Here is an 18,957-nt window from a genome sequence, read left to right on the forward strand (position 1 = left end):
TATCTCCATGAAGTCAGTAGACTCATCGCGGGAGACCCAAACTAGCAAAACAATATCTGTCATTACCTGTCAATATCTGAATTATCTAGGAATATCCGCCTATTGCCCCGCTCTCTTCATCTACTTATTCCCCGTTTATATGGCCTTCTGAAGATCCACAAAGAAAACACTCCTCTTAGACAAATAGTTGAAGCCATTGACTCCCCTGTATACAATCTCTCGAAATATCTCGCTTCCTCCTTAAAACATCTCACAGGAAAATCCTTTTCATATATCAAAAACTCGGCTCGAAGATAAAGAACATCCAACTTAACGAAGCAGACAGAATGGTAAGCTTCCACATAGTCGTCTCACTATTCACCAACGTTCCCAGGAAGTCCTTAGTCTTTTAAAAAACAAGTGATCTAAAAAGATTTTCGCCTTACTTGTGCATTGTGTGGATTAGGCTACTTCTTATTTGAAGACAAGATCTACAAAACAGAACAGAGGTTTGGCAAAGGGTAGCCATTTGTCTCCGGTGCTAGCCAACGTTTTTCTGAAGATTTTGAGGAAAAGGCCATTTCCTCAGTGACACTGAAACCCAAAATTTGGCTACGTTACATGGACGACATTTTCCTAATTTGGGAGCACGGGCCAGAAAACTTACAAACTTTTATGGATCATTTAAACAATTTTCATCAAAATACAAACTTCACATCCGAACCAGAAGTTAATGGTGTTTTAGCTTTTCTAGAAATAAAACTTACTGGAACAATGGATGGTCTCAAGATTTCTATCTTTAGAAAGCTAACACACACCGATAGATACCTACATGCTTCGTCTCACCACTAATCCCATCAGAGATTAGGAATTATTTCCACACTAGCTAATCGGGCGAGATCCTTGTTGTCAGAAGAAGAGGAACTTCAACAAGAACTTAGTTACCTCAAAAACACCTTCTTAAATAACGGTTACTCACCTAAAAATATCTATAATTGTCTTAGTGTACGTAATCAACATAGTAATGAAGATAACTGAAACGAACAGCCTTCATCTCCTTACCGTACATAAGTTCTCTTTCTCCTAAACTAGCGAAAATCCTGAAGAAATTTAATGTTAAAATATATTTCTCCACCTTTCCTAAACTCCGATCTTACCTCAATCAACCTAAAGTAAAACACTTTACTTTAGGCAAAGTAATACTTCCCAGGAGTAAACAAAATCATTTGCAGTTGCGGCAAACCATATTATGGCCAGACAGAAAATCCATCTCTTTCTCTCCGCCTAGAAGAACACCAACGCGACATTTCTTATAACAGAGTCCGTGTTAGTGCCCTATCCAGCCACGTTTTATTCTCGGCCAATACCGATGTTGAAGGACAACAACATCAAATAGACTGGAACTTAACCTCAAACATCCATAAATGCTCCGATGAATTAGAAAGACGTATCTTGGAATCCAAAGAAAGAGCTCTCGACCCTGCCCATCTAAACAGCAATCTCAGTTATAGCCTGCCCGATTCACATTGCGCTGTAATCCAGTTTTGGCATATTCGTGATCAGTGGCGGCTCGTGGCTTGAAATCGTGGGGTTGCTGCAACTTTCGAAATATACATACACACTGTAAGTACAGCATATACGTGTTTGGATAAAATATCAAAATTATGGTAAAAATTAAACATAAAACAATATTATTTATTATCGATAAAATTATATAGTTATATTCTTCTTGTTTTGTTTCATGAAAAAATATTGTTTGTTATCGATAAAATTATACAGTTTAGTATAATTCAAAATTACTTAAAAATAAAATCCATTCCTTTAATTGTAATTAAAGGAATGGATTTGCAATTTTTGGACATTACAATTAAATCCTTTAATTGTAATGTCCAAATATTTAAAGAGACGGAGTAAACACGATAAGCACCATGAACACTCTACTACTAGCAAACTGCATATAAACAACAGTGGAACTGCGCGACGGACAGTGCCGCATTACGCTAATAGCTCGCATCTCACTATGGCGTGCAGATGCTTGCGCGCATAGCAATATGACACTGTGGTAAACACAGTGCTGCTAGCGCCTTCCTAAGTGCTACAAGATGGATTTTTATTACTTTTTATACAAAATAAGAGAATTGTATAGAATTGTTGATGATAAAATTAAACATTACAAGCAAATATAAATAAATTAATAAATGTATTTATATATATATATATATCGAGAAAAATTGGAGGTAGTGCAGTTCCACAGTGCCTATGCACGAGCCGCCCCCTGCACGTGATATCATTCACACACAGGGGCGCGCCGGCCATATTATTATTATTATTATTATCATTCCTGACACCTCCAAGGAGTCCGAAGACTCATCGGAGTCTTCGGACTCCTTGGAGGACATCTACAACTGTCTCTACACCCAACCTCTACTACGAATCATCTCCATCAACGCCATCTACCTCCCACTTCCAACACCACCACAACTAGTAATTTTTGTCTGTAAATTGCGTGTGTTCTGAAGGGCCGATTTGTATGTATGCGTGTATGTATGTATATATGTGCAATATGTGCGACGCATACAGGCGCCAGGTTAGTAAAGACGCCAAAGAGAAGGAATACTTAAAAAAAAACGTTTTTAAAAAGTGATTTTTTTATTGGAGAGAGGGGGAATAGGGGCGCCAACTAAAGTTTTGCACACAGGCGCCGGACACTACTGGCGCGCCCCTGTTTACACGCAAAGTGCTTCACGCCAGAACCAACACTCGGACTCAATTTCAAACACAACTCCACTACCTTGTTCTAAACTCTGTTTACTCTAAAGTACAATATTTTCAAGATGTTGTTTACTCCATGGTACTGTATTCACCTGACGAAGTCGGCATTTCCGATGAAACTAGTAGTGAAACCTTATTAAATCTCTTGTATTTTTTCTCGGTGTTTAAGTCAGTTAATAATTTTAAAACACACACACACACACACACACACACACACACACACACACACACACACACACACACACACACACACACACACACACACACACACACACACATATTTATATATACACTCGGGTCTCTTTTTATGCTGATTTGAAGTTATGCGGTGCACGCCCACAGATACGAGACCTTTCGACATTTCTGCGCATGTCAACAGAAGGCGAATCCATTCCGATAATAGGGTAATCCAGCGTTTCCCAAACTTTTCCTACGACGGAAACACTTCATAAATCCTGAAATTTTCATGGAACACCTTGGTTATTTTGTAATGTATTCATTAATAATTAATTGTAATTAAGCCGATTTTTATTATTAATCAATAATTGATCATTAATTATTAATTAATAATTAAATTTTGCCCAGTGGAGAAAAAAAAAGCACCAAAGAAAAGCAATTTCTTTGGAAATGAAAATTGCAATTTTAGATCGCTTAGCAAAAGGAGAGGGATCTACGGCGATTGGTAAACATTTTAATTTAGACGCATCTACTATAAGAACAATTAAAAAGAATGAAGTCGCAATAAGAAAATCTGTCATTTCTGGCACAAAACTAAGTGCCAAATTATCATCGTACTCAAGAGATGCTTTATTAGAAAACACGGAACGAGCGCTCGTAATTTGGATTGAACAATTAACTCTAAGAATTCCTGTAAGTGGTTATTTAATTAAACAAAATGCTCTTCGGTTTTATGAAGCAAATGGAGCCGTCTACTTCCACTTCCCAGGCTGATAAAGAATTTTCGGCTAGCAAAGGATGGTTAACCGGGTTTTTAAAAAGGAATGCACTTCATAACGTGAAGATTACAGGCAAGGTTGCAGATGATGAGCCAAAATTATTGAAGATGGTAGATATTGTCCCGATCAAGTGTTTAGCGCTGGCGAAACAGGATTGTTTTGGAAGAAAATGCATAGTCGAACTTACATCGGAAAGTCTGAGAAAAAAGCAAGTGGGTTTAAAGCAAGCAAAGATCGAAGTAACTTTGTTACTTCGATCTTTGTTCTTTGCTACAAAGTAACAAAGTTACTTTGTAGCAATGCATCAGGGAATCGAATGTTGAAACATCCCCTCCCCTTCCCAGTAAATCGATCTCTAAGACCACGTGCTCTAAAAGGCAAAGATGTAAAACAGCTACCGGTACATTAGATGGCTGATACAAAGGCCAGGGTAACAACTACTGTATTTACTGAATGGTTCAATAATTGCTTTGTACCAGAAGTGGAAACATAATGAAGCAAAAAGCTCTCGATTTTAAAATTTTATTAATTGTTGACAATGCACCAAGTCATCCGCATTTAGAACATCCAAACGTTTGGAAAATAATTTCTATTTACTACTGATCAAATCATGTTGCATCTGCTATCGCTGAAATAAGACCACAAATTTTAAATTCCTGCTGAAAACCAGCTTGGCCTGGATATATTACAACAGTGCAAACATGTACATTATCAGCTGAAATCATTACTTTGGCACAGGAAATTGGCGGAAAAGGTTTTGATACATTTAGCCAGAATGATGTAGACGAATTGCTTGTGGATAATGCCTTAAGTGATGATGATATTGGATATCGTCGAAGATCCAGAAAAGGATAATGAAGCAGAAGAAAAACCTATCCCCCTCACTGCAAATATGATTCGAGAAGTCTTGAACTGTGCAATAAATCGGAAAATCCTTTTCTTGTTAATGACACAAATTCTGAACGAGCCTTGAAATTCCAACATGAGCTGAAGAACTATGTCTGGATATCGCGGGCTGTATAAAAAACTAGTAGAATCATCATCGCAAAGTTTAATCACGGATTACATTGTTAAGAAGTAAAAAAATCAACACAGAACGAGGGTGAAGCTAATTCTGTTTGTGAAGAATCATTGCCTTTACCATACAGTTCTGATGCGCTGACCACCTCTTCTGCACCAGTTCGCAAACGTTGCCGAATATTGTCTAATAGCGACGATAATTCTGATGACAAAATGTAAAAAAAAAAAAAAAAAAAAGAATTGTTACTTTTCAATGAAATTAAATGAATAAAGCTTTAAAACAAACTTAGGCATTCTTATTTTCATAAACTTTTTTATGAGATTTTAGGTTTATTTTAATTCATTCCTTTCGTTTTATGCGGTTTTAGAAAAGTATCGAACGTATACGCAATTTTTCAACGTAAGGTAGGACTTTTTTTGTGCGATTTTTTATATGCGGTTTTCTGTGGAACGTATCTACACCATAAAAAGAGACCAGACTGTGTGTATATATATATATATATATATATATATATGTATATATATATATATATATAAAAAGAGACCAGACTGTGTGTATATATATATATATATATATATATATATATGTATATATATATATATATATAGCAGTGGTTAAATTCTAAACGAATATGTTCAGTACCCTATACAAAAGAACCAATTGTATTTACTTTTGAATGCTATCCGGGGAAGCTCCAAGCCTCCCCGTCCCTTTCATCACGCGTTCGTAATCAGGCTACAGTTGATATTGACTTTATATACACATTCAAAGCTGTAAACAGTTGTTGAAACAATAATGAAGGCCTAATTACCGTAAAGGGAGAAAAGTCACAAAACAGAAAAATGTTCCGGCTCCAGTGCATAAAAAAAGTTCCGGGAACGGGCCCCGGAGAGCCCCAGCTTCATTTAACCAATGATATATAGGAATTATTAGACTCTCGAAACACGCATGTGTTATCGAGAAAAACACTTATAATTTACGTTTTTCACTTATTAAATAACTATGGCGATCTTTTACAAATACCATGAAGGCGTAATTTTTATTCAAAATGTCCGGTCGAAGTAATTTAACTTTTTCAGGTGGGACCGAGGGTGAGGAATGATGAACCTAACAATGTATTCTGGATTGGAGTGGAGTTGAAGATACTAAACCTTTTTCTCCAAGTTAGCAGTTTCTAATCATGAATTCTACTTAATTTTCGTATAAATAATATTCATATTCGATCTCTGGCACGGGCAAGCAGGTTTTTCCTTCTGGAAACTCGGGTTTTTCATCCCGTAAACACAAGAAAATCGACCGTAGTACCCACATTATTTCAGACAGTGACATATCTTGTTAGGGTTAGGTCCAAGAGATGGCAGCACTTGTTTGCCTGCTTCTTCATCGGTGGTGCTATAATTAGTGATAGACTTGGGCCAGCTATCTCTGATTGGCTACCGGTTGAGATTGAACTGCACACTCAGTCTCCAAAAGCTAGATAGGGTATAAAGGCCTCGCCTACTCCCTATTAGGAAATAAAAGGCGTTAGCTGATTTTTTTTTTTTTATAATATAGAAACTGATTGAGGTTGATCATAGTAGGGCTATCGTTATCGTTGTGATCGGACGTATTTCTTTAGACTCTGCCTAGTTGAATTTTATATAAGGTTTTTCGGGCAGCTCGCAATGCACTGGAACTAACACAGTTCGAGACCTACTATCTCCCCCTCTGTATGAAATATGCAGAGGTCTGATGGCCGGCAGGCCCCACCCGCAATGAGAACCAGTGGTGGACGAATGGTATTTTAGGGAGGTAGGTCTCTGCACTGTGTCCAAGTAAGTTCTCGAAACTCCTTTTCTCCTTGTTTAGAATAGTCACATGTAATAAACTAACTTTTTCCTGGTAGGCGCTTACTCTAAGCTGTCTACGGGATTAGCTAGTGGACTCTCAAAGTCTACAGGATCACTTACAAACTAATCGGGAAACCCGAGCAACCGCTGTTTTTTCTTGGGCCAAGTTATGGACTCTCCCTATGATGAGCTCGACTTCAAGCAGCTATTGGCAATCTTCAAACATGTAGGAGGCCTGCTGCAAAGGAAATGGGCAGGAAAGGTGGCAATCCACCAAATGGAAGAGGTTGAAACAGAGAACTGTCAATCCCCTGACCCTCTCCCCAGCACTTCTCAAGATAACACCAGAGAGATTATGTCGCCGGTTAACGACCAGCCCCTAGTGGACTCAGATAACTCTACAGACTATCAGGTTGTCAGCAGAAAGAAGCGCTAGTAGGGGTCGCCAGCTGCAGATCCTGAAATAATACATCAACCCTTGGAAAAAACAACTCCAATGGACTTAACAGCACAACTTGATGAAAGAATAGAGACCGACTCCAGGGCACAACCCAAAGAGAGGATTCCACCAGTAATTTTAAGAACAAAAGAAAAATGGTCTTTAATTACAGAGACGATGAAGAACGCAAACATCAAATTTACATCAGCCAAGAGTACAGATGAAGGAATCTGGATTCAACCAGAAGGAACTTCGGACTATCGCCAGCTCACCAGACTTATGGATGAAGTGAAATTCCCATATCACACGTTTCAGCTTAAAAGTGAAAAAAAACTAAAGGTGGTCATCAGCGGTCTGGCTGAGACCATAACAGCTGAAGAAATAGCTACTGACCTCAGCTCACAAGGCCTGGAGCCGATTGAGATATCGCGCATTAACGAGCAGACAAGCGCCCATGCCTCTGGTCCTGGTCGAGATCAGTAAAGACCGAACCTCTCAGAAGAAAGGCTTCAGCTGGTCAATGCCATCACCGCCAAAAGTATGGGCATGCACAAAAGCTATGTAAAGCAGGTTACAAGTGCATCAAGTGCAGTGACAACCATCCCTCGCACACTTGCGTCAAACCACGAACCACGCCCGCTAAGTGTGTGAACTGTGGCGGCCCACACCCAGCCAACTACAAGGGATGTTCACTCCATCCATCCATCCTCCAGAAAGCTAGAGAGGCACTACCCCTTCCCAATCAGAAGAGAACTACACCAGAAATCAGAATGCGGGCTGTTACTCCCGAGAAATCATATGCATCTGCAGTCTCTATAATAACAAACTGGCATCTTGCAACCAAACCTCTGCAGCAATCCTAGCTCCTACTCTAGGAGAGATGTTAACGGCCTTTAGCAAAACAAATCCCAATCAGGCCGACACCAATAAATTCCTCAAAAACACACAAGTCATCTTCTTCATGATTAATGGATAACACAGTCACCATAGCTAACTCAATACAGATTGCTTATTGGAATGCTAACGGGCTAAACAACAACCTCCTAGAACTAAAAGAATTTGCTGAAAGATATAAGATAGACATCCTTTTAGTCAACGAGACACATCTTTGGCCTTGCGACAACCCCAAAATAAGGTACTACACACTACTTAGGACAGGTAGACTCAATGCCAGAGGAGGTGGAATGGCTATATCATAAGATACAATGAGATCAAGAAAACAACAACTACAAACCTGTAGTTGTTGTTTTCTTGATCTGTATTTCAATTCCAGTTTCTTGACCTGGAAGAAACTGGAATTGAAATACATACCAACAACATAGGTAGTCTAAAACTATATTCAGTCTACAACCCTCCAGGCAAACCACTCCTAACCTCAGACCTCTCCCAGCTCCTTGACACAGACGAAGCAACAATAGTGGCGGGAGACCTAAACGCAAAACTGCTTCTCTGCCGGAGAAGCAGAAACCATCTCTGGACAATCCTACAGAAATCTCAACGCAACTCTCTGCAACATCACAGGCCCTGTCCCAACCATCTCCTCACCCAAAGAAGTAGACACAGCGATCAATAAACTGGAAGGCACAATCCAAATTGGCCTAGCAACAGCCTCCACCGTTACCACTCCAGCTCAAACTAACCTGCTCCCAGAAGAGATTCTAAAGCTTATCAACAACAAAAACAGGATTAGACGTCGATACCATGCAACACTATCACCCCAGGATAAACAAGAGCTTAACAGAGCAACAAACCTAGTCCGATATTCAATCAAAGACCATAAGAATAAACTATGGGAGAGGAAACTAAGCTCCTTAAACACTGTAGATAACTCATTATGGAAAATGACTAAAGCCCTTCGCAACGATCACCCAAACATACAACCAATCCATGGAGTAAGAGGTATAGTCTACCGAGATTATGAAAAAGCAGAAGCTTTGCAGACACCCTGGAGCTGCAATTTCAACCAAACTACACTCATGTGGACTTGCGCTTCATTGAAAAATCCACAGGCAAGTACGCTATGCACTTCATGGTTCCACCACCCGTGACAATACAAACTATACCACGCCAAATGAAATATACCAAATCATCAAGAACCTCAATAACAGAAAAGACCAGGTCCTCATCAGATTTCAAACAAAATTATAAAAGCACTCCCTCACAAAACAATAATGCATCTAGTGGCTATCATAAATGCGATGGTAAGACTCAACTACTTCCCCACTCGCTGGAAGCAGGCAGATATAATCCTCATCCACAAACCGGGGAAAGCACCTCAGTTCCCCCAGAATTACAGACCTATCAGCCTCTTGTCAGGCCTAGGGAAAATAGCTGAAAAAGTAATACTAAAACGCCTACAAAACGAAACGGACAATCTAGACCTAATCCCAAAAGAACAATTTGGTTTTCGAACTGGTCACCGCACAACTCAACAAATCCACAGACTTATAGATTATATAACTATCGGATTTAATTGGAAACAACATACAGGTGCAATCTTCCTGGATGTGGCGAAAGCCTTCGATAAAGTGTGGCACAAAGGCCTCATCCACAAACTAATAACTGCACAATATTCACTAAACTCCATCCAAATCATAGACTCTTACCTGAAAGACCGAAAATTTCAAGTGAAACTCTGTGGGCTCAGATCCACTACAAGAAGTATCACAGCAGGTGTCCCGTAAGGCTCTCTATTATCTCCGATACTATTCAACATTTTATATCAGACGTCCCAAGCACAGCATCAATCACCATGGCTTTCTATGCAGATGACATGGCGATACTGAACAGATCGCTCAGACCACACCTAGCCACACAACGACTACAAAGCGCAGCAATGAATCTTGAAAAATGGTTTTGGATATGGAGAATTAATGTCGATGCAGACAAAAGCACGGCCATACTATTTACAAGGAAGAAAGCAGACCATCATAGAGCAGTCACGATGTTCAATACTGATATCCCATGGCAAAATGAAGCAAAATACCTGGGAATAAAACTAGATAACCATCTCAGCTCCCACATCTCTCATGCCTGCAACAAAGCAAACTCAGCAATTGCTCAACTCTACCCTCTACTCAACGGTAGAAGCAAAGTCAGCCCAGAAAACAAATTAAGAATATACAAAGCAATCATCAGACCCATACTGACTTACGGTTCACCAGCGTGGAGCCACACCTACCCTAGCAACATTAAAAGATTACAAATAATCCAAACCAAATGTCTCCAAATGATCTTCGATGCCCCGTGGTTTGTAAGGAACACTATTCTCCATCAAGACGGAAACCTGCCAGACATACCTACGTTTCTCCTCCAGATAGCAACCAAGTACTTTGCTCAAGCATCACTCCATCCCAACCTACGCATTCGTGAGTCATCAGATTACGATGAAAAAGACAGATGGAAACATAAACGCCCAAAGGCGGCCCTGATCACAGATTGAAATATTTCTACACAGCCCTAATTAGGGCGAGCCAAGTGCTCAAAACTTTCTTTCTTTAAACAATTAAAAAATAAATAAAAATACCGATTACGGGATAAAAATCCAAGGGATGTCCATCCAGCCATAGAAGTTAGAAGTTTTTATAATATTCATAATAATAATCACAATATATTACACGAAATAATAGTGTTTATTATTATTTTTATCTTGTTTTGTTTTATTAATAAAGATTTTTGTGCAGTTAGTGTTTGTAGTAATTTTGTGTTATTTTAAAATCATATTCATTTCAAATGCGTGCATGTTCGTACTTATTTTATTAATAATAAGACTGCTCATGATATATCTTTTACATGCTTTTCGTGAGCTCACTAAGTGTGTGTGTGTGTGTGTGTGTGTGTGTGTGTGTGTGTCTTATCAATTTGCTCATTTATCATTTATAAGTGTAAAGAAGCATTTTCGACCAATCAGATAGCTTTTTTGTTGTTTATGCGAGACTGTTATTCGGGTAAATGCAGAGCGTCTGCTAATGATGTGAAACGCCGTTTTGCAACAGAAATGAGTTATGCTTATCGTTCACTCAGATAATGCTAGGATGACATAAAATATTGTTCCACCCTCCATAATATTAAATAATCTCTGAATTTTGACTGGAAAGTGTTTTCGTAATTTCGAATGTAGAAATGAATCATCTTTTGAAGAACCAGTACGTCAACCAAGAATTCTACCTGCTGTGGAATGACGTATTTTAACAAAATCTGCCGGATTCATCAAATACAAGGTAATGGTGAATTTTATATTTATATTTGGAGGTGTCCCATAATGATAATAATAATATAACTATACTTGCCAGTTTCGAGTGATTATTTGTAGTGTTCGTAAATCTCAGCTACTTAAGAAGTATTTTTTGTATTTTGTTAGTTATGTTGTTGTTGTTTATTACCGCAAAACATACTTAATTGCCGACGCCTAAGTTTGTTTACACGAATTCAGTAGTTGCCTTTATATTCAAAAGTGGGAAATAAGCATTTTCCGCCCTCTATCATAAAAAAGTGAGAGAGAGAGTGAGAGAGTGCGGGAGGAAGCAACCTCATTTCAAGACTTGGGTGCTGCATATCACAGTAGAAAATATTAACAAATTATGGAAACTTGAGACTGTTAATAACGCTATCATTATTAAGACGAGAATTATCCGATATTGTTTGAGTGGTACATATAGTAAGGCTTTAGTGAATGTTATTAAGAAAGCAAAACGTCTGTTAATATACGAAAAATGGATGTGCGCAGTTTTCAAACGCTTAAAATTATATTGTTCTCACTGCTTTTCTTTTTTTAATTAATAGATAAACCCTGACAGAGAGGAGTTAGCATTAACTTTGGATTGCTAGTTGCTCTTGAAGCAGATTATGCCTCTCTTGAAGACCCTTCGAGAGAGGCATTCGGGCTGGTTACGTGTTTATGTGAAGCCTTCTGGTATTTTTTTTTAAATCGTTGAGAGCCGCATATCAAAATCTTCGAGTTTGGGTTGAAACAAAACTATATCTAATGGAGGCACTTTATTAGAACATGTGCGGCGTATCAAAATTATATATTTAGAAAGAAATCGTCATTCTGTAGACCAGCGTTTCCCAAACTTTTCCTACGGCGGAACACTTCACAAATCCTGAAATTTTCACGGAACACCTTCGTTATTTTGTAATGTATTAATTAATAATTAATCGTTAATTTAGCTGATGTTGATTATTAATTAATACTTGATAATTAATTATTAATTGGTAATTAATTAATTAAACGTCAATTTAACATAAACATCATTAAATTAATTTGTGCTGGTTTTCATTGACATATCCCATTTTGATCACCAAAAATTTATAATATTATTATAAGTACTTACAAGTGAATGCAGACTTTTCTCCTGTGTGCTGGGAGTTTTTCCCTCCTTTTGTACATCCTGCAGATCGCTTTGTAGGCTGGTGGTGGATGACTCACAAACACCTTCAATGAGAGATTTCTTAATACCAAAATTAAACAGAGTCCCTTTCTCTTATTCATATTAAAATTTAAATCTGCATTCCTATTACTTTTCAAAAATCACGGCACTACGGCTTCGAAACTTTCACCCTACAATACGAACTTGCGAATAAAGTATTCGGTATTACTAGATTTGAGAACTACCTTGATCTTCAATTTCAGTGGAAAAAGTTTCTTCCTACTTCCTTGCTGATTGGTCACTAACATTTGCAACACAGATGTCATTTCCTTTACTTTTGAGAACAGGGGATACCCCCCGTCCCAGTGGCGGCTGGTGACAATAGAAACAGGTGGGGCCAAAAACAACTTAATTTTTTTATATTTATATAGTGGGTTCTATTATTGATTTATAGTCAAGGGAGGCTCGTCTATAGGGGCCAATTTTTCTTCTAGACTTAATAACGAGAAACATTTTCCCAATAAACTATCGATTTTGTTCATAGTTAAAATGTATTGTTTATGGGCGTAATAAAAATTTAAACTTTAAAATAAATTATAACAAAAACGACAACAATAATTAAACACACTAAAATCAATAAAACAGATCAACAACGAGAATAAATAAGACAATGAAAGAATCGCCCGCTATTTACGTACAAACGCAGTGACTGGGCGTTGCGCCCGGTAAACAAACATGATTGCTAGTACATGCAGACGTCCTTATTTTTTCAGTCCATTATTTTTCCAGTGCACATATCGATTATTTTGTTGTTCCTTTTTCTAATCCGATTTGTTTCCTGTTGCTTTTAGAAAGCCCTCTTGTATAATTGCTTCAAGCATTTGCGCAGAGCTATTGTCAGTGGTTAGCTAGAACCTTTTTTAACTTTTAACCTTTTTAACTTTTGCCGCCCTGGGCGGTCCCTGAGTTTGCCACCCCTCTCAATACACACCAAAAATACTACAAAAATTCAAAACTACGTATAGGGAAATAAATTAAAACACTGTGTTTATTTTTGAAGTAAAACTTTAACTTCAACATTCTAAAATGTTATTTATCTTGCTTTCTGTTATCAAAATCGTCGATGACATTGGCGAAGTCTATTTCATAGTAATGTAGATAATTCTTAATCAAATTTTATTTAGAAAAACTCCTCTCAAAACTAGCAACACTTACAGCAATTGTGAGGAAAATTTGTAGTAGTATTACAATATTTGGAACTGAGTTCTCGAGCCTGTATTTTAGAATTAAATGCACAAGTTCAAAAAAGTTCAAAGTGCTGCCCGGGACGGACCGCACCCCCCCCCCCCCTAGCTATGCCACTTGCTATTGTTGATGTAACTTTTAAAATTAATTTCTTCTTTCACAGTCTGTCTCATTTGCAGCAGTACTTGTGCGTCCACCTATTCTCCTTGATAGGTACAGCCGGTCAACATCACTTAATGCATGATGCATAGTCATTACTTTTCTACTTTTGTGGGTCCAATTTGTACGGGTCTTCTTTTGTCCAATCTATTATGCCAGCTATGTATTGGATGATTGGTATAGCCCAAGATTTCACTGCTCTAATCGTGTTTAATCCATTTAGTTTTGTTTTCAGAATATTTCTAACTCTTTTGGTGTATTCTGCGGCTGTCTTGTTTAACTTTCGAGTGGAGAATATCACTGGCTTCTAATGTTCCTAGGTATGTATAGTGTTCGTTAGATGAAGCTGCCTTTGTATATTTTTCTTGATCAAAATTAAAATTGCTAGTGTCATTAATTTTTCCTCGTTTAATAGATAAAATTGCGCATTTATCTAAACCAAATTCCATTTCGATGTCCTCACTGAAAATACGAACCGTGTTCAGTAATGGGTCTATTTCCTGTTCCGATTTTCCATATAACTTCAAGTCATCCATTACGACAGATGGGAAATATTAATATTACATTTAGGAATTTCATATCCAAGTTTTGTTTTCTTCAAAATCATAGACAAAGGCATCAAAGAAATGTTGAAGAGCAATGGTGACAAGGAATCACCTTGGAAAATTCTCCGTTTAATGCTGATATCTCCGAATCGTTCATTATTAACTATTAAAGTTGTTTTCCATGATTTCATAGCAGCAGCCAGAAACGAACGTACGTTTTTGATAATTGAAAGCTTTCTTATAATCAATCTATGCTTAAGTTAGTCTATCCATGTTAGTTTTTCGTCTTTTTGAATATCTGAGAATCATTTTATTAATAAGAATTTGCTCTTTTGTCCCTCTAGATTTTTGAAAATTGCCATTATTATTATTATTATTATTATTATTATTATTATTATTGCACACCACCGCGCTTGGCCGCACGAAGGAAGTCTTGGTTTCGAGTCTAGTCGGCGACTAGAGGAAATTTTTCTAAGCCTTTTTTCGACCGGTTCCCGAGTTAGTCGATCTCTGGCACGGGCAAGCAGGTTTTTCCTCCCGGAAACTCGGGTTTTTCGTCCTGTAAACTCAAGAAAATCGACCGTAGAACCCACATTATTTCAGACATTAAATATATTTGTGTTAGGGTTAGGGACCACGAGATGGCAGCACATTTGAGCCGTCTCTCTTCACTGCGTACCGCTTAATTAGTGATAGCCTTGGGCCATCTGTCTCTGATTGGGTACCAGTGGAGATTGAACTGCCCACTCAGTCTCCAAAAAGTTAGATAGGGCTAAATGGCCTCGCCTACTCCCGTATACGGGAATAAAAAGGCGTTAGCTGATTTTTATTATTATTATTATTATTATTATTATAGAAGAGAGGGCGCTGTGTGGGCATACGAACGGTTAAATGGTTGTATTGCTGGTCCCGTTTTTTATAGTTTTAATGTGGTTCTAACTCCTGGTTTTAATTTAAAAGTGTCACAAAGTAACTCTTTCTTGTCATACTGAAGACAGTGATATATAATTCATCGAAATCGGCCAAGTGGAATCCAAAATCCGAGTGTGCTGAAAATTGAACACAGTTCACCGTGGTCACTAACGAGCATAGAACAAAGGACGTCGCCATCTTTACAGTTGTCCAAGGGAAGAAAGGTGAGTCATGAAGTGCAACAAGTGCCTGAAGGCATTACCGTCCGACGGAAGTCATATAACCTGCAGGAAATGCCTTAGGAATCTTCACTTTACATGTTCCAGAATCTCAGAAACAACATGGCAACACAAATCGAATGGCAAGCGAGAGGAATGGAAATGCCTATACTGCAGAGAGAACAAAGAAACGCCGCCACCCACGACTCAACTGATTACGCCGGAGGCAGAATCGAACGATGAACTGAACAGACAAAAAAATACCGGTGAGTCTTATAATTTGAATTCCGTAAATTTATTACTAGAAAAAGGTTTAGAAAATATAAAAGTCAGCTTAGTAGATCTTGTCGAAGAACTATTTGATAAACAGAATAAACAAATAACAAAAAAATTAGCGAATATGAAGAGTTTGTTAAATTTAATAATTCAAAAGTCGAAGAAGTCTTATAAACGGTAAAAGACATTAAAACCAGCATTAAGTACTAACTGACAGGCAGCACAAATTGATAAAAGACACATCCAAACTCCGCGAAGAATTTAATTCCCTAAAACTACAATACGAACTTTTAAATCATCAACAACATAAAGAAGGCCTTGTCATAAACGGTCTTCCAGAAAGTGAATCCACAGAAAATCTCAGAAACGTAGTTATAAAGTTGGGTCATGCAATTGACATCCCCCTAGAGAATAATGATATTCAGACCATAAATCGGATTCCCAGGAAGAACAAAAAAAGCAAGGCTCGCCACGACCCGCACCACTCATAGTTCGTCTGACAAGCAAGGCTACAAGAGACAATCTCATAAAAGCCAGCAGACTGAAAAAAACCAGTTGTCGAGGACTTAAACGCAACGCAAGACAATACACCACTCTTTCTATCTGAGTATTTAACACCTTTCAATCAGAATCTGATGTACCAAGCAAGAAAAGCAAAAACAGAAAAAATTATCAATTTTTGTGGATCAAAGACGACAAGATACTCTTGAGAAAGTCACAAACTTCAAAGTCTTCAAAGTCACAAACTTCAAAATTCCAGGCTTTCAACAACGTTGATCGTGCAGCCAAACAAAAAGAGGGGTTGAAATATTAATATTTATCGAACATAAATTAATAGCAAAAGAAATTGCCTATCAATTTGAGCATGATGAAACCCTTTGCCTCGAAATCACTAATACAACAAATAGACAGCATCCCATAATACTAAATGCTATTTACAGGCCACCAAACTTAAGCATGATAAAATTCTTGCAGGAACTCAATTGCTGGCTTTCAAGCCAAGAAATATACTCAACCGAATACCTAATGATAATTGGCGACATAAACATAAATATTGCAAACGAAAACCAGAACAACACCGTACAATACCTAGACACGCTATCCATGTATAATCTAATACCAACAATAACACCATATACTAGAGAAGAAATATTCTGAATTATTATCACTGCTTCCTGCCTAGATCACATAAACGTCCGAGCACCACCCAACAGTTACACTGCATCAGTTATAAAATGCAAAGTAGCAGATAATTACTTCACGGCTCTAAACCTGCACACTAAGACAATATCCATGCAACGCCCCACAGAAGAAAAGCGACAAAAAACAATAATAGACGAAGAAGTAGTCAACCACGAAATAAGAAAAAACAACTGGGAACACATGGCATCAAATTCAGCAGATATCTTATACAATAACATTAGACTCACACTGGAGGAAATATATAAGAAAGCTGCAAAGAAAGTCAGAATTTGTTCAAAAACAGGCCAAAATCCTTGGATAACACAAAACTTAATCCTAGATATACACAGAAAGGACGCTCTGTGGAAAGAATTAAAGCGATATCCAAATAACACAGCTTTAAAAACTGAATATAGGATAACAAGGAATCGCCTTACAACACAAATAAGAAATGCAAAAAGAAACTACTACAGAGACAAATTAACCTCTGCACAAAACAACATGAAACAAACCGGCACTTGATCAACGAGATGCTAGATTGTGCTCCCAACACCACCCCCCTCCGAAACCATAAAACACAGCTTCATGAAAGACTCAAAACCTATCCAACAACTAGCAAATGACTTTAACCAATACTTTGCAGACTCCATTCAAGAACTGCGCAGAAATAATTCCCCCAATCACAAAACAAGACCCTCCACTTGGACCACAATCAAAACAGACATTATGGTTCCCATCCATAAAAGAAGCAGAACTTCTCTCTGCAATACACCAAATCAAACCAAACAAAGGCCCAGGAATTGATCATATTAGACCTAAAGATATAAAGCAACATGCAACTAGTTTAAGTCCTATCCTACTAAAATTAATAAATAAAATATTTAAAAGAGGACAGATACCCAGTATGCTAAAGACCGCCATAATCACACTCATATACAAACATGGAAAAAGAAATTTAATCAGCAATTACAGACCCATAGCAACATTACGAATTATCAATCAAATTATGGAGCGGATCGTACTGAAGAAACTCACAGCATATAGAGAGGCCTTTCATATTATCCCCAAAACACAATATGGTTTTCAGAAAAATAAGGGAACAACATCTCTCTTGGAAGACTTTACAAACGTAATTAATACCGCCTTAGACAAAAACAAAATTGCCATGGTAGTCTCTATTGATCTAACTAAAGCATTTGGTACACTCACACATCAAATCTTGTTAGAAAAGTTCAGGCATGTTGGAATGGACGGGCCTCTTCACAGGTGGTTTACAAACTACCTCCAAAATAGAAAGTATATCACACGTATCGGGTCAAATCGAAGTAGAGAGCTACCAGTAACCTGTGGAGTGCCACAAGGAGCTGTACTCTCCCCAACTCTGTTCAACATTTACACGCACGATATTAATCAGCTACCTCTCAAAGGTAAGATATTCCAATACGCAGACGTTACAGCTATAATAGTCATCCATAACAACACAAACATAGCCCAAACAAATATGCAACATGACATAAATCTGATCATAGACTGGCTCACGAAAAACTGCATACACCTAAACTCAGAAAAGACAAAATTCATGATATTCAGAAATCCACTGACTCGACCAGTTGATAAGAAATATATATCCATCCAACATCCACTTTCCAACATAAAAAACACATAGAACAGCAAAATCACTACAGTCACTCAGGTTGAAACAACACGATACCTTGGAATTTACTTCGATGCAGATATGAACTGGAATAGCCACATAAACCATCTACACAACAAACTCCGAACAATAACTGGCAAACTCTACAGGTTAAAGACATAGTTCCCATACGCCTAAAAACACTAATATACAAAGCACTATGCCAAAGTATACTAGATACGCTATAACAACGTATGCTTTCGGTGCTCCCTACAAACTAAATAGATTAATCTCGTTACAGTACAAAATCATAAAACTGATCTTTTGGGAACAAAGAGACAATAACGACTTTATATACACTGCAATGTCAGAACACAAAATACTGACAGCAAAACATTTATGTCACTATGCAGCTTTGTTAA

At 37.8% G+C, this 18,957-nt stretch overlaps 1 long non-coding RNA gene across 1 annotated transcript in view; it reads left to right on the forward strand.

The window, feature by feature from the left end:
• Positions 1-11,045: 11,045 nt before the first annotated feature.
• The window catches only part of LOC150102848 (uncharacterized), a 219,378-nt gene continuing 211,466 nt past the window's right edge, over positions 11,046-18,957 (forward strand). Inside the window, exon 1 of the long non-coding RNA XR_016548867.1 lies at positions 11,046-11,216. This is a non-coding gene — a long non-coding RNA (uncharacterized LOC150102848). The remainder of the gene's footprint in view (positions 11,217-18,957) is intronic.

This window comes from Typopeltis vanoorti, chromosome 9 (genome assembly GCF_054136105.1).
Source record: "Typopeltis vanoorti isolate ZY-2024b chromosome 9, IOZ_Tvanoo_1.0, whole genome shotgun sequence".
Taxonomy (NCBI): Eukaryota; Metazoa; Arthropoda; class Arachnida; order Uropygi; family Thelyphonidae; genus Typopeltis; species Typopeltis vanoorti.